Here is a 16,322-nt window from a genome sequence, read left to right on the forward strand (position 1 = left end):
TTAGTAATGAGTAGTGCATTTGATAAGTCACAGAGTTCTAATTTGTTCTTAATTGATAATTTCTATATGGTTTAGGTCAACATAAAGACAGATTATGAAAAACTAGGAAAATTCAGGAGCTGCTGAACTTGTTAGATAAAGCCCTGCCTTAGCTTATTCAGATGGCATAAGGACTTGGAATAGCTAATATATACTCCCTCCTAGTGATGACTCAAAGAGGTTATTACTCCTGGGTTTAAATATAGTTGAGATTTTTGTTATTAAGCATTTCGTTTGCACTTAGAGATGCTGGATGCTTTATCATCATTTTTTATTACCACTACTTGCAACAACCAATTTAGGTAGATACATGCAAATTACTCCAGTCCTTATTTTTATAACTTGCACTTAATGGCTTGCTTCATGCCATCTAGGCCACAGCTGAGTCGGGATTAGATTTTCTTCTTCCTGAGGCCAGTGAGTGATGTTCCCTCTGAATGGTATTTCCACATTAATGGACACCAGGATAACTTAATGTGGTGTTTACAGTAAATATCTACGTGGTTGAATAAAGGCTGCTGCTGCTGCTGTGCTGCTGCTAAGTCGCTTCAGTCGTGGCCAACTCTGTGCGACCCCATAGACGGCAGCCCACCAGGCTCCGCCATCCCTGGGGTTCTGAATAAAGGCAGCACCAGACTAATGAGTTAGGAGACTGGATTCTGGTCAAAGTTACCAGGAAAAAAAAAGATTCAGTTTTTACATCTGAAAATGAAGCCTTTGCTGGGACTTCCCTGGTGATCCAGGGGCTAAGACTCAGTGCTCCCAGTGCAGAGGGGCCTGGGTTCAATCCCTGCTCAGAGAACTAGATCCCACATGCCTCAACTAAGAGTTTACATATCACAACTAAAGAGCCTACATGCCACAATTTAGGCCCAGCACAGCCAAATAAATTAATAAATATTTAAAATACAATAAAAATAAAAATGAAGTCTTTGAATTAAGTAATCTCCGTAGTCCCTTAGAGCTCAAAAATTTCAAGATCAAATAGTATGTAACATTAATTGAAGCTTTCACATTTTAATTATAAATATTATACATTTGAATATTTAATCTTAATGTTTATTTTACCTGCTTCAAAGCCATTCATCTAAATGCAAAGCCCTACCTTGTTTAGATACAGCTAATAATTTGTCATGTTTTAGCAGACTTATAATTTGAGTTCAAAAGTCTTTTCTATTTAGGAAATTGATGGAAATGATGAAAGTTGCAGATGCAAATCTAATGCAAAGAAGAGATTAAAATTATAGTGCTTTGGCATATACATACTTGTTAAAGTACAGTTAGAACTCAATGAAAGGAAATAGTGTGTTGAATAATACTTAAAATATATTATTTTCTGTGAATTCTTAGAAAGCAAGTAACAGCAATGATTTGAGGTATGAAATTAAATTATAATACTAGAGAAACTTTCTAAATCTTTTAGGGTATCTTACTTTTAGGAGGAAAATAATAAATAATACATTTCCTTTATATTTAAATGCATATACATGACTAGGGATCCGTTAAGTTTGTTTTGGTTGTAGGTAGTTTTCCTAATTTTGTGAGACATTATCTAGAGAATTTGGAATTCCATTAGAGCACTTTCTCTGCCATCTCAAAGATTGAGAAAGAGTGATTGTTGCTCTAAGACACAGGTAGTTATTACAGACTTGCCCTGGCTCCCATTGTAGTAAATCAGTTTTCAGGAGTAGAAATAAGCTGTCTGTTACTTTATTTTTAGTACATCAAATACGAGTCTTTCCCCAAAAGAGGTTTCTGTGTCAGATGCCACCCTCTCTTAGGACCAAGCAAAATTCGTTATCTTGCCTTCTTTCCTACACCCATCAGTGAAGATTATCTCTAACACTATTTTTCTCAAACTTGAGGATCTACAGATTCTCAACAAAATTTTTTATGTTTTTCTTTCCATTTTTATGATAATCTAAATAACTGTAAGCATAGTCTGGATCATTATGGCATCTTACAACTGATCATTGCTGTAAGATTTCATTATTTGTATCTCCATTTGTTTTTTAGACTTCAGTGATAAATTATTACCTAAAACCACAGGCAGCATCTATCTTTTTTTCTGATTCCCTCTCCCACCCGCAAACTGTCTTTGTTTCCTTGGGAGCCATGACTGTGGTTTGTAGGATGTTCAGTTCAGTTCAGTTTAGTCTCTCAGTCATGTCTGACTCTTTGCGACCCCATGGACTGCAGCATGCCAGGCATCCCTGTCCATCACCAACTCCTGGAGTTTACCCAAACCCATGTCCATTGAGTTGGTGATGCCATCCAACCGTCTCACCCTCTGTCGTCCCCTTCTCCTCCTGCCCTCAATCTTTCCCAGCATCAGGGTCTTTTCAAATCAATCAGTTCTTCACATCAGGTGGCCAAAATATTGGAGTTTCAGCTTCAATATCAGTCCTTCCAATGAACACCCAGGACTGATCTCCTTTAGGATGGACTGGTTGGATCTCCTTGCAGTCCAAGGGACTTTCAAAAAGTCTTCTCCAACACCACAGTTCAAAAGCATCAATTCTTCGGTGCTCAGCTTTCTTTATAATCCAACTCTCACATCCATACATGACTACTGGAAAAACCAGTAGTTTGTTAGGAGGTGGTAAGATCGAAACAGTGTTGATATAGTCTGGTGAAGTGGTTTTGGCCCTTTAATTTCCTTCATAAGAAGTGGATTTAGTTTATAAACTAGATAATATATGATAACTGCATGTCTATATTTTAGAGTCTGACTTTAGAATCCATACCACTATCCTAAGAGTAGAACCAAGAGTCAAGACTTACTCAGTTTTCTAGTCTTCATTTTTCCTAGTTTTTGCTATTTGTAACTGTGTCTTTAACATAACCAACCTCCTTAAGACTGGTACCCAATCTCTGTGTTGCTAAGGGAAGGATGAGGATATGGGGAAGGCAGCCAAGCTTCTGACAAGCCCGCCAATCAGAGCTAAGAGATTGGATATCATGATACATTTGGATTCTTGTCCTGAGTTCTTTTGCAAGAAAAGGACGATGTCTATTTTTTTGGTGCCCATTTTAATAAGTGCAGGTTAATTATGTGGGAATCAAATCTAAGAGTAGCTGTATGTATATTGATAACTGACTCTGCTGTACAGCAGAAACTAATACAACATTGTAAATAAACTATACTACAATTTAAAAATAAATAAAGAAAAAAAGAAAAAAAAGTAGCAGTTGAATTGCGAAGAAGAAACCTGAGAGATTTCTCTTATACTATTTTTAAAGGCCTCCTAGGGCATGCTTCCAGGGACTAGAGCAGTACATTCTGCCTTCAGTGAAAATGGAAGATAGCCCATCATTCTTATCTGAATAAACCCCATTTCCTCCTTGGTGAAATGGGAATAATAATAATAAAAGTGGATTTCAGCTAAAAGTATGTCCAGTGGTCCAGTCTTCTTGTCTTCTCGGTGGCTCACCTTCTGGTGATCCCTTGTTAATGTCACAAGGACATTTGGAGATTTAATTAAAGTGCAGAGAGAGTCCTGGGCTTTTCAGAGAAATGCATGACATTATCATTGTAGATCATACATTTGATATTTCATAATCTCTTGAAGGTAATGAAACCAGCAATATGGAAAGTTGGGACTGACGACAGTCACAGTTTTAGGGAAACACATTCATATCACGTGATATTCGTAGTGGTCATTGTTGTTTGAGAGTTCAGAGTTCAGTTACTGGGAATGTTCTAATTGCTCAAAGTATTTTGATTTCATTTTTTCTATCAGTAAGTTTGAGAGGTCAGTGAGTATTCAAGTCATGCTGTGTTCAGTCAGTGTTTAAGACTTTCCAATCTGTTTTCAAACTATGATTGGGAAAGGTATTTTACGCAGCTAGCGTTGTAACACTTTTGCAAGTTAGTGGAGAAAAAAGGCCCATGTTCATCCAGAATTCCTTTCCTCTGAAATGTACTCCTGCTCTTAAAGTCTCTGAGGAAGGATGAAAATTCACTTTTGTTTCCTAATTCATCCTAGCCTTCAGTCTCCAGCATTCAGCCTATCCTTGTGCTGCCCATTTAATTACCATCCTAATACAAGTCTCATCCTCTGGGGCTAGCCCATGCTGTAGTGTCTTCTGCTACAGACCTGCTGTTCAATCCTTGTTTGAGCCTCTAAAGATTGCTTACAAACCCCTAAACATGCCTTTCATTGCTCATGCTACCCGAATGCCTTTTTGCTAAAATCTTAATGTTCTGCAGGCTTGCCTAAATGCCACCTCCTCCAGGAAGCCCTCCCAGTCCCTCTAGCACTGGTGAACGTTGTCCAGACAGTACTCTCCAGGGCACTTGCTCTGTACCTCTCTTCTAACATTTACCGCACTCTGCTTTATACCATAGCTGTGCCACTAATACACAGAAAATAGCAATCTTGCACTGGAAGCTCGCCCTGTATCACACACTTATGTTGGAATGCTTCAGCTTCCTAAGGCACAAGTGTTCCTTTTCATCTTTGTGTGCCATAGTATCCTCCTCCTTTGGACATGGTAGATCCTCAGCAAACACCTTCAGCAGACGTCGAATTGAAATGTACGCAGGTGAAACTTGTGGATGCCCGGAAAGCAGGCTCTTTTATGCCACATTTCAATGCTCTGAGAACTGAAGGCTCAAATTATCCCCTCAAACCTACACATCAAAGTTGCTTCTCTTACTATTTCAAGACAAATAACAATAGCTGATCACAAGCTGATAAAGAGGCCACAGTGCTGATAAGAGCATCAGATTATTTTTGGCTGAAATTATGGTCCATCAGTGTGGAACTGAAGGGTGGGTAGAGCTCAAACTGTTCACTGGTTGAACAGACACTTTATATATATATTTGGCCACACTATGGGGCATATGGAATCTTAGTTTCCTGATCAGGGATCGAACCCATGCCCTCTGCATTGGAAGCATGGATTCCTAACCACTGGGCTGCCAGAGAAGTCCCTGTACAGACACTTTTTGGGCATCTGCTTCTTGCCTATAACTAATACTGCTCAGAGGTGGTACCTACTTCTCCATGTGTGGGAATAGAATTAAAGTGGTTATCAAAGCCAAGGTAGTTATGTGTACAACACATCTCAGTATTCTTGCCTGGAAAATTCCATGGACAGAGGAACCTGGCGGGCTACAGTCCATGGGGTTGCAAAGAGTCAGCCATGACTGAGCACATCAGCACCTCTTCCTCAAACATGGGTGACATGTCTCATACAGGTATCCAGGTAGACAACAGATAGTGTTTTGGAAGTTTCTAGAATAAGACAAGGGCTAGATTCAGGTGAAGAGTCCTCTGGCTCTCCTTGACCTTTTTCTGCAAGACTACTTTTTTTATACCGAACAGGCTAAGCCTGATGATCTAAAAGCACATACCTCGTACTGAGTCTTTAAGTCTGAACTAGCTAAGCAGGATAGTGAAACTCAAGACTCTTCTGTGTCTAAGACACAGAAACTAAGACAGTCTACTGTGTGGTCTTCAAAGTACATGGCCTGAGATGATTTTGTGGGCCATACCTTTTAGATAGACAGGTATTTGTGCAACAGAAAGACTTTCTGGGATTCCAGGAAAATTATTTTGAAGTTTAGCTATCCTAAAGAGAAATTAGTGTGGATGGCCTATGTATTAAAAAAAAAAATTAGTTGTAAGAGATGTTATCCAGTTTTACTCATTATAAAGGAGTGGTTACTACTATGAATCACTTGTAGCAATTTTACTAAGTATTTTTAGTTGCCTGATTTATATTTGGTGTCTACAAATTCAGGCAGGAACATCCTTGAAGAAAAGCCACTTCATTTTTTTTTTTTTTTGTATGTTCAAGAGTCTTGCTTTTATTTCATAAGGGAAAGTTTTTTTTAAAGTATATGTATTCCTATGTAGTATTGCATGGGGTGCAGAAGGATTAAGCTACAATGGCATATTTGCTATGTTCTGAGAACTTGGAAGGCACATATATAGGAAAGTTAGAAAAACAAACAAGACATCAAAATTCATAGCTCCCAAACTTTGGGGAAAACATTTGCCATACTTTTAAATAAATTTAAGTGGTTCTAATTTAGGAAAATAATGTGATATGTCATAAAAGGGGCATGCTATGATCTCAGAATTACCTATATCACATATATATTTATAAATATTCCAGGAAGAAAATTTTTAGCCATTTTCTAACAACCACAAACCTCTTGTTCTCTTCTGGTCCTAATTCTACTTCTGCTTATTATTTCCTTGCCTTGGCTTTAGTATTTGTTTTATGTTATATGTCTTTTGTGTAAGTTACCTCAAATCCTTAATAGAAAAAGGCTGGATTAAAACCAGCAAGCATATAGTTATTAATTAAGTACCTCTGTGTGCCAGATACTGCCAGGGGCTGAAAACTGAGAGATAAGACATGGACTGTGTCCTCAAGAAGCTCAAAGTCTGATGGAGAGACATTGAGACAAGAAGTGAGTTTCAAGGGTAACCTCAGACATGAGAGCACCTGAAGTGGGCATCTTACCCAGATTGCTTGAGCAACAAGGAGGAACATCAGGAAAAGCTTCCAGTTAGAAATGATGCGAAAACTGCCTCCTGAAGGCCTTGTACAAGTTAGTCAGGAGAGGACACGGATTGAGGAAGTGGAGGTGGAGTAGGCTGGGTTTGTTATCTCAGAAAAAAAGAGGCGGACACACAATCAAAGGCTTTGAGATAGGTGCAAGCATGTTGAGTATTTCTCATAGGCTCTACCTGCCAAGCACCAGGTCTTACAGTTAAGGGATACACAATAAATATTAAAGGAATCTGATAACTGGCTTTTTTAAAGAATGGAGAAACTGGGTGTGAGAGGGTTAATTTCTGGAGGTTTCTGGAGAGAGGTGGACGATGGGAGAAGGTACCTGAAGTGCACTGTGGCAAGGAAGGGGTGAGGGGAATACACTTAGGGCCATTCTCAGGTGCCCTCAGGACCGCACAAACTTGAAAATAGAGAAGTCATCTAAGAAAATGACACTGGGTTGAGAATTATGTCACAAAATCAGGGAGGGAGAAAATGACACAAATCTTAGAGTCTGTAGGAAGATCTTGAGTTGAAGAGTTTGGCCTTTTTGAGTAACTGAAAGGCCACGGAGGAGAATCGTTACAGTGAATGGGTGGAGTAGAGTGAAATGATTGGAGAGGTAGACAGGAACTTGACCATACCATGTTTTACAGGTCATGCCAGGTATTTTGGATTTTATCCTAAGGGCAATGGGAAACTTTTAGGGGGGTTTTAAAGGAGGAAGAGACATGATCAAATCTGTTTTCCATTTGCAACGCCATGGATGGACCTAGAGATTGTCATACTGAGTGAAATAATTAGGAGAAGGACAAATACCATATGATATTGCTTATATGTGAAATCTAAAAAAAAGAAGGGCGTAAGATGAACTTAACAAAACACATAAGCTTTTTATTTTCATAGCTTGAAAAAAACATTAACTTGCAACAAAGAAAAAATTTATCTTCACTATCTACTGCCCAAAGATACACAATACATTTTAGTATTTCTAGTTAAACTCTACATATATGTGGCTATATACACTTGCCATAAATTTACAGTTTTGCATTTTTTTCACATGTTAAAAGAGCATTTTATTCTATCATTAAATATTGCTAGATTATAGGGAAACATTCCTGTATTACTAGATATTTTGGCCACTCTTTAAAATAATGCCATAAAGAAACCTTTGGGCATAAGTATTTTTTACAGGTATCTAAATATTTCCTGAAGACAGATCTCTAGGAACACTGTAACATTTAAAAACGCTAGCTGTATATTGCTAAACTGCTTTTCAGAAAACTTGGGCAAATTTGCACTCTGACAGGGTTACAGAAAGGAGGGCCAGGTGTCACCATGTTGACTGTATTACTCATTTTTCACAAACCATTTGGTTTGTTTCAACCATCTTTTTTTAAGCATCTTTGTTCTAACCATCTCCCAACTGCTGCTTTCTGCTGGGTCCCCCAAAATGTGGCCACTTCTGCTAACTTTTAGGACTCAGTTGTCATTTATAGTGGAAAGGTTTTTCTTTTTTAATGTGATGCTAGATTTCTACGAAAATTTTCAAATGGTTATCTGTGTCTCCTGTGTTGCAGATGGAAGTTATGTTCCTTAAATGTGGTATATATTTTAAATACTTTTTAAAAACTATTTTTATTTAGTTATTTGTTGCATCGGGTCTTAGTTGTATCATGTGAGATCTTTCATTGCAGTGTGAGGACTCTCTAGTTGGGGCATGCGGGCTTGGTTGACCCGTGGCATGTGAGATCTTAGGTCACTGACTAGGGATCAAACCTGCGACCCATGCATTGCAAGGTGGGACTAACCACTGAACCACTGAACCACCAGAAAAGTCCCTAACTACTTTTATTATTAAGCACTGTTTGCAAAAAAATTGAAATCAAGCTCCCCTCTCTGCCACCACATTTTGGGGATTATCTGGCAGCAGTAATTTCAAATAAATATCCTAGCTATTTGATATTTGGACAGCTATTTGAAATTTGGACAGTTTTCTATTATGCTATATTTGCTGGAAACTATTTTTTTTAAATATATCATGCTTGAGGTTTAGTTTGCAGGCTTGAGAATTTTATGTATGTAGCCACTGCTCTCTTCATTTCTCACTAAGAAGGCATAATTGAAACTAGACTGTCACATTTGTTTGTATATAAAAGAAAAGTAATTACTTGCGGGATAATCCATCGGGATTTGGGGTATAGTTCTACATATTATGTGCCCTTTCCTCTTGCAAACTAAAATGAAAAAAGTGGAGGAAGGGGGAATCTTATTGGAATCATAGAGTTAGACTAAATTTTCCTTTATTCATGAAACTTTTTCCTCTTTCACTCATTCTTTAATGCACAAACAAATGACTTTCTCTCTATTCAGTTCAGTACACTTTCACAGGTGCAAATTACATCCTAGATACTATATAAGCCTAGGGGATAAAAGAGAGATTCCCTGTGCTATACAGCAGCTGCTCACTAACCATCTATTTTACACATGCTAGTGTGTACGTATGTCAACTGTACACTCTCAGTTCGTCTAACCCTCTCCTTCCCCCTGTGTCCACAAGTCTGATCTCTATGTCTGTGTCTCTATTCCTGCCCTGCAAATAGGTTCGTGTGTACCATTTATCTAGATTCCATATGTGTGTGTGTGTGTGTGTGTGTATGTTAATATGCGGTATTTGTTTTTCTGACTCATTTGTGTAGCACAGGGAGCTCAGCTCCATGCTCTGTGATGACCTAGAGGGGTGGGAGAGAGGCTAACAGGGAGGGGATATATGTATACATACATCTGACTCAGTTTGTTGTACAACAGAAACTAACACCACACTAGCACAAATAGTCAAAAATATCAATTATACTTAAATAGTCAAAAATAGCAATTATACTCCAAAAAAAGGAAAACAGAAACAGATTTTTAGGGAAGTTTACACTATGATGAAGCACAGGCTGGAATCAAGATTGCTGGGAGAAATATCAATAATCTCAGATATGCAGATGACACCACCCTTATGGCAGAAAGTGAAGCAGAACTAAAGAGCCTCTTGATGAAAGTGAAAAAGGAGAGTGAAAAAGTTGGCTTAAAGCTCAACATTCAGAAAACTAAGATCATGGCACCTGGTCCCTTCACTTCATGGTAAATAGATGGGGAAACAGTGGAAACAGTGTCAGACTTTATTTTGGGGGGCTCCAAAATCACTGCAGATGGTAACTGCAGCCATGAAATTAAAAGACGCTTACTCCTTGGAAGGAAAGTTATGACCAACCTAGATAGCATATTAAAAAGCAGAGACATTACTTTGCCAACAAAGGTCCATCTAGTCAAGGCTATGGTTTTTCCAGTAGTCATGTATGGATGTGAGATTTGGACTGTGAAGAAAGCTGAGCACTGAAGAATTGATGCTTTTGAACTGTGGTGTTAGAGAAGACTCTTGAGAGTCCCTTGGACTGCAAGGAGATCCAACGAGTCCATCCTAAAGATCAGTTCTGGGTGTTCATTGGAAGGACTGATGTTAAAGCTGAAATTCCAATACTTTGGGCACCTGATGTGAAGAGCTGACTCACTGGAAAAGACCCTGAAGGTGGGAGGAGAAGGGGATGACAGAGGATGAGACAGGTGGATGGCATCACCTACTCAATGGACATGAATTTGAGTGAACTCCGGGAGTTGGTGATGGACAGGAAGGCCTGGCGTGCTGCAGTCCATGGGGTTGCAAAGAGTCAGACACCACTGAGCAACTGAACTGAACTGACACTATTAAGGAAAAGAGATTTTCTCCTTTCCCCTACTACTACTGCAGCTGCTACTACTATTACTACACACACACACACACACACACACACACACACACACACACACACAGAGCACATAGTCAAATAGAGACACATATCTTCATAGGTCAATCCAGTGCAATGTGACATTTGCTGGGATCTATTCACTATGAGTACCCCTCCCCCTCCAACATTATCAGGTTTAGATAAACCAAATCTATACACTAATGAACTGACCATTCAAAACCTAGTTCCCATTTAAGCATGCCTACTTCCATCATCCCAATTTCTGTTCCTGCCTTGAATCTGATTATCTTTTTCTTCATCTCTGTGGATTGGCACAAATAGTCAAAAATATCAAGGAATAAGATGCAAATAGATTGCAAACTGAAATTGAAAGTTAAAAAGAGATGCCGTTGTATCATGAAGTTGAGGAAAGTGATACTGAAGAAATCCTACGATATATACCCACACAAATCCTATGATATATACCAACCCACACAAATGAGGATGTGACAGAATTAGACCTTTAACAGTATCAGGATCACTGCTTCAAAAGAGAATATGAAGCATAAAACTGGTTAATGGAGGATTGTGGTAAAAAAAAGAAAATGAAAACATCTTCAGAAATAGTTTTTCAAAAATAACCTTTTTCATCACTGGGGTGCAAAAGTAAAGAATATCATCATATCCCCTTACGATTATACAGTGGAAGTGACAAATAGATTCAAGGGATTAGATCTGATAGAGTGCCTAAAGGACTATGGACAGAGGTTCATGACATTGTACAGGAGGCAGTGATCAGGACCATCCCCAAGAAAAAGAAATGCAAAAAGGCAAAATGCTTGTCTGAGGAGGCCTTACAAATAGCTGTGAAAAGAAGAGAAGCAAAAGGCAAAGGAGAATAGGAAAGATATACCCCTTTGAATGCAAAATTCCAAACAATAGCAAGGAAAGAAAAGAAAGCCTCCCGAAACAACAGAATGGGAAAGTCTAGAGATCTCTTCAAGAAAATTAGAGATATACCAAGGGAACATTTAATGCAAAGATGGGCAAAATAAAGGACAGAAATGGTATGGAGAATGGCATAACAAAATGGTATAACAGAAGTAGAAGATATTAAGAAGAGGTGGCAAGAATAAACAGAAGAACTATATGAAAATGGTCTTTGTGACTCAGGAAACCATGATGGTGTGATCACTCACCTAGAGCCAGACATCTGGAATGCAAAGTCAAGTGGGCCTTAGGAAGCATCACTATGAACAAAACTAGTGGAAGTGATGGAATGCCAGTTGAGCTATTTCAAATCCTAAAAGATGATGCTGTGAAAGTGCTGCACTCAATATGCCAGCAAATTTGGAAAACTCAGCAGTGGCCACAGGACTGGAAAAGGTTAGCTTTAATTACAATCCCAAAGAAACGCGATGCCAAAGAATGTTCGAACTACCGCACAATTGCACTCATCTCACAAGCTAGGAAAGTAATGCTCAAAATTCTCCAAGCCAGGCTTCAACTGTACATGAACCATGAACTTCCAGATGTTCAAGCTGGATTTAGAAGGCAGAGGAACCAGAGATCAAATTGCAAACACCCTTTGGATCACTGAAAAAGCAAGAGAGTTCCAGAAAAATATCTACTTCTGCTTTATTGACTATGTCAAAGCCTTTGACTGTGTGGACCACAACAAACTGTGGAAAATTCTTAAAGAGATGGGACTACCAGACTACCTGTCTTGCCTCTTGAGAAATCTGTATGAAGGTCAAGAAGCAACAGTCAGAACTGGACATGGAACAACAGACTGGTTCCAAATCGGGAAAGTAGTACGTCAAGCCTGTATATCGTCACCCTGCTTATTTAACTTACATGCAGAGTACATCATGAGAAATGCTGGGCTGGATGAAACACAGGCTGGAATCAAGATTGCCAGGAGAAACCTCAGTAACCTCAGATATGCAGATGATACCACACTTATGGCAGAAAGCAGATAAGAACTAAAGAGTCTCTTGATGAAAGTGAAAAAGGAGAGTGAAAAAGTTGAGTTAAAGCTCAACATTCAGAAAACTAAGATCACAGCACCTGGTCCCATCACTTCATGGCAAATGGGTGGGGAAACAAGGGAAACCTTCACAGACTTTATTTTTGGGGGCCCCCAAATCACTGCAGATGGTGACTGTACTCATGAAATTAAAAGACGCTTGCTCCTTGGAAGAAAAGGTATGACCAACCTAGACAGCATATTAAAAAGCAGAGACATTACTTTGCCAACAAAGGTCCGTCTAGTCAAGGCTATGGTTTTTCCTGTGGTCATGTATGGATGTGAAATTTGGACTATAAAGAAAGCTGAGCACCAAAGAATTGATGATTTTGAACTGTGGTGTTGGAGAAGACTTGAGAGTCCCTTGGACTGCAAGGAGGTCCAACCAGTCCATCCTAAAGGAAATCAGTCCTGAATATTCATTGGAAATACTGATGCTGAAGCTGAAACTGCAATACTTTGGCCACCTGATGCGAAGAACTGATTGATTTGAAAAGACCCTGATGCTGGGAAAGATTGAATGCAAGAGGAGAAGGGGACTACAGAGGATGAGATGGTTGGATGGCATCACTGACTCAAGGAACATGAGTTTGAGTTTCTCCAGGGGTTGTTGATGGACAGGAAGCCTGGCGTGCTGCAGTCCATGGGGTTGCAGAGAGTCGGACACGACTGAGCGACTGAACTGAACTGAATTTCATCAAAAATATTACATGCCTTCTTTCCCCAAATCCAACATTCGATTAATTTTTTCATCCTAAGAATTAGGACCTATCTATATTGACTTCTTTTTATAATATTTTGTGTTTCTAACTTGAAATTTTAATCAAGTCCTTTAAATATGACCTATTATTCAATGTTGGTCTCTGTGTATTTTGATTACCCACTGCTGTGTAACAAACCATCCCCCCAAAACACAGGTTTTAAATAGCCTTTTGATTATCTCCCATAATCATAACTGTGTGGGTTAGCCAGACTGTGCTGGGTTGGCTGTAGCTGGGCCAGCAGTCAGGTGGGATCTTAGCTGGGTTAGAAGTTCAAGACAACTCATTCATGTGGTACCTTCCAGAGACAGCCACAAGGCTGAGCTCAGTGGGATGATGGGGTGGGGATAAGCTTCTTTCACTACACGTGTAGTCTTAGGGTCTCTCCTTCTCCACATGAGAGGGTAGCCAGACTTCTTACATTGTAGCTCAAGATTTCCCAAATCACAAAAACAAGCTATTTCTGAAAATGTGAGTCCCTAACTGACACAGCATCATTACCACCGCGTTCTGTTGGTTAAAGCCAGCTCAGGTTGAGCCTAGAAACAGGCTGCGCAAGTGTATGAATATGGGAAAACACAGTTCACTGAAAGCCAGCTATGGAGACCAGCTAACACCCAGTGTGAAGTGCCTTCATTTAAAGAGGCGTTTCTAGGACCAGTTATCCGTGGATAACGAGGACCTCCTGTAGCTGTGATCACTTCCGTCAGTCATTTCCAAAAGCCCAGTGAGTTGTGATGTCAATTCCAACAGTCAATCTGCTTTTAACAATCATGGCCCTCAAGTGAAGGAATTCCTTTCTAAGCAAATTAGTCTCAGTTTGATTCATCAACTCCAATCTCTTATTGTTAGGGGGTTTTTTTTTAGAGAGCAAGTTTAGCTTCATTTGCCTAAGGATACTCAGCAACTATTTGGAAAAGATACAGTTGGGCAAATAATAATAATAATTCAGGACATTTGTCTGGTGCTTTATTTACATAATGCTTTTGGGTACCATCTTATTTGCTTTTTGTTTCAAATATTAAGCAGTAGATCAGGCAAATCCACCACAGTTTTCAAGTGAGGAGACCAACATATTAGCTCATTGTAAGCTTTAAAATTTTTCACAATTACACTGGTACGAAACACTGGAGCCAGAACTTCAAGTTTGGGGTCCTTTTAAATCATCCATCCCTCCTAGCCTCCTGGAGAGTCCTCTTTTAAGCTGAACAGTAGCTGAAACTGAAATTAATTAATTAATTCTCTGTCTCTGACTCTCTCATGTATGTAAGTATTCACATGTATATAAAATGTACATTTTTTGGTTTTGGCAACAAGGTTTGTGGGATCTTACTTCCCCAACCAGAGACTGAACCCAGGCCCATGTCAGTGACAAGTCCTAACCTCTGGACTTCCAAGGAACTCCCTAAAATGTACATTTTAAAAATCATTCTTAAAGTACAGCCTTTATTCATAGTGAATGAATAACACTGATATTTAATGAAGTTCATTCTTTCACTTTCTTATTATATGTATGCATGTATGCATATCTATCCATTCCAGTATTCTTGTCTGGAGAGTCCCATGGACAGGGGAGCCTGGCGGGCTACAGTCCATGGGGTAGTAAAGAGCTGGACATGGCTGAGTGGCTTAGCACATGCATATATATATATATATATATATATATATATATAACATACATTTTTTTTAAATGTTACAAAATGTTTAAGAAAGTACTATCTTCATGGATAATGATCTCTAGAAAGTCAGTAATATCCATTTCAAGTTCAGGGATATCACCAAAACATGGATGTCATCTAGAAGTCATCTGGTCAACCCCTTCATTTTACAGACGGGGAAACAGACTCAAGAGTGTGAGGTTATCTAACCAAAGTCACACAGCTGTTTAGTGGCAGAGCCAAGAGCTTTGACACTAACCAAACTGTTCCTCCAATTAAACCAAGCCACCTCAAAAACAGCCTCCCAGATGAAATTGTGTGAGGAATAGAGATGTTTTGTGGTTAAGATATTAATTTAATTTGCCAGGAATTAAAAGTAACACAAATTTTAAGACTCTTAATGACTAAATACAGTTAAGGGCCAGCTGTGCAATTTGCTCAAAATATTGCTGTTTCCAAGAGACAACCTAGTGCTGGGAATCCACAGAAGAAAAAAAAAAATCCTCTATAATAAGCTGAGCACTAACTTCACCTCGGAGAGTTCGTTACAAAGAAAAAGAAGTTCTAACTATTGCATCCAGTAGCTTGTCCTGCATTTCATTTCCAAGGGTGTATGTTAGCAAAATCAAAAAGTTTACATCAAACATTCTAGCACTGAATGTGGAAACAACTTCTGAGAATGAGAAGGGCTAAGATGAGTTAAGATCTTAGTTTTTCAAATGAAGAAAAACACAAAGATCTGTTCAGTTCTGCAGACAGCATTTTGCCAACACTGCACAACTATTACTCATATTACAACAATAAGCAGTAAGCAATATTGTATCTTGGCCTCAGTCGAAAAAATTTTTTCCTCTCTTCCACCCTCTTCCATACACCCCTCCTCTCACCCTTTCTTTTATTATTATTGTTGTTCAGTTGCTAAGTCGTGTCCGACTCTTTGCGACCCCATGGACTGCAGGACACCAGGCTTCCTTGTCCTTCACTATCTCCTGGAGTTTGCTCAAACTCATGTGCCTTGAGTTGGTGATAGCATCCAACTGTCTCATCCTCTGTTTCCCCCTTCTCCTGCTGCCTTCAATCCTTCCCAGCATCAGGGTCTTTTCCAGTTGAGGGGAATATATTTTCTGTTTGTTGCCTAAACAGGTAATAGATTCAAGAAGCCAATGGTATGATTTATCATAGCTATAGTGTGTGTGACTTGAAGAGTTGACCAGTTAGCACATGTCTGACTAAATTAGAATCAATGAAGCTACAAGCTCTATCTATCCCTTTACTCGAGAGCCCTGTGTAATTTCTGAGTTTAATAATCACATGAATGATTTATCAGTTCAGAGGAACTGTTCGCATTAAGGAGCACAGGATCGGGAAGGGCGGAGCTGACCTAGAGGAGGGTCCCTTTGCCAAGCACACCTGTCTGTGACCAAATTTTTCTAGGAATGTCACACCTTGGGTACATCTCTGCTGCCATCTTAATATTTGGTGTTTGAGATTTAGAAATGTCCCCAGTTTGTCTCTTTTACTTTCTTGCTGCTACTGCTGCTAAGTCACT

At 39.1% G+C, this 16,322-nt stretch overlaps 1 protein-coding gene across 3 annotated transcripts in view; it reads left to right on the forward strand.

Annotated features, from left to right (window-relative positions):
• Positions 1–16,322, forward strand: part of PTER (phosphotriesterase related) — a 75,797-nt gene that overhangs the window by 14,814 nt on the left and 44,661 nt on the right. The gene's annotated exons all lie outside the window — the stretch shown is intronic.

This window comes from Bos javanicus, chromosome 13 (genome assembly GCF_032452875.1).
Source record: "Bos javanicus breed banteng chromosome 13, ARS-OSU_banteng_1.0, whole genome shotgun sequence".
NCBI classification, from domain to species: Eukaryota; Metazoa; Chordata; class Mammalia; order Artiodactyla; family Bovidae; genus Bos; species Bos javanicus.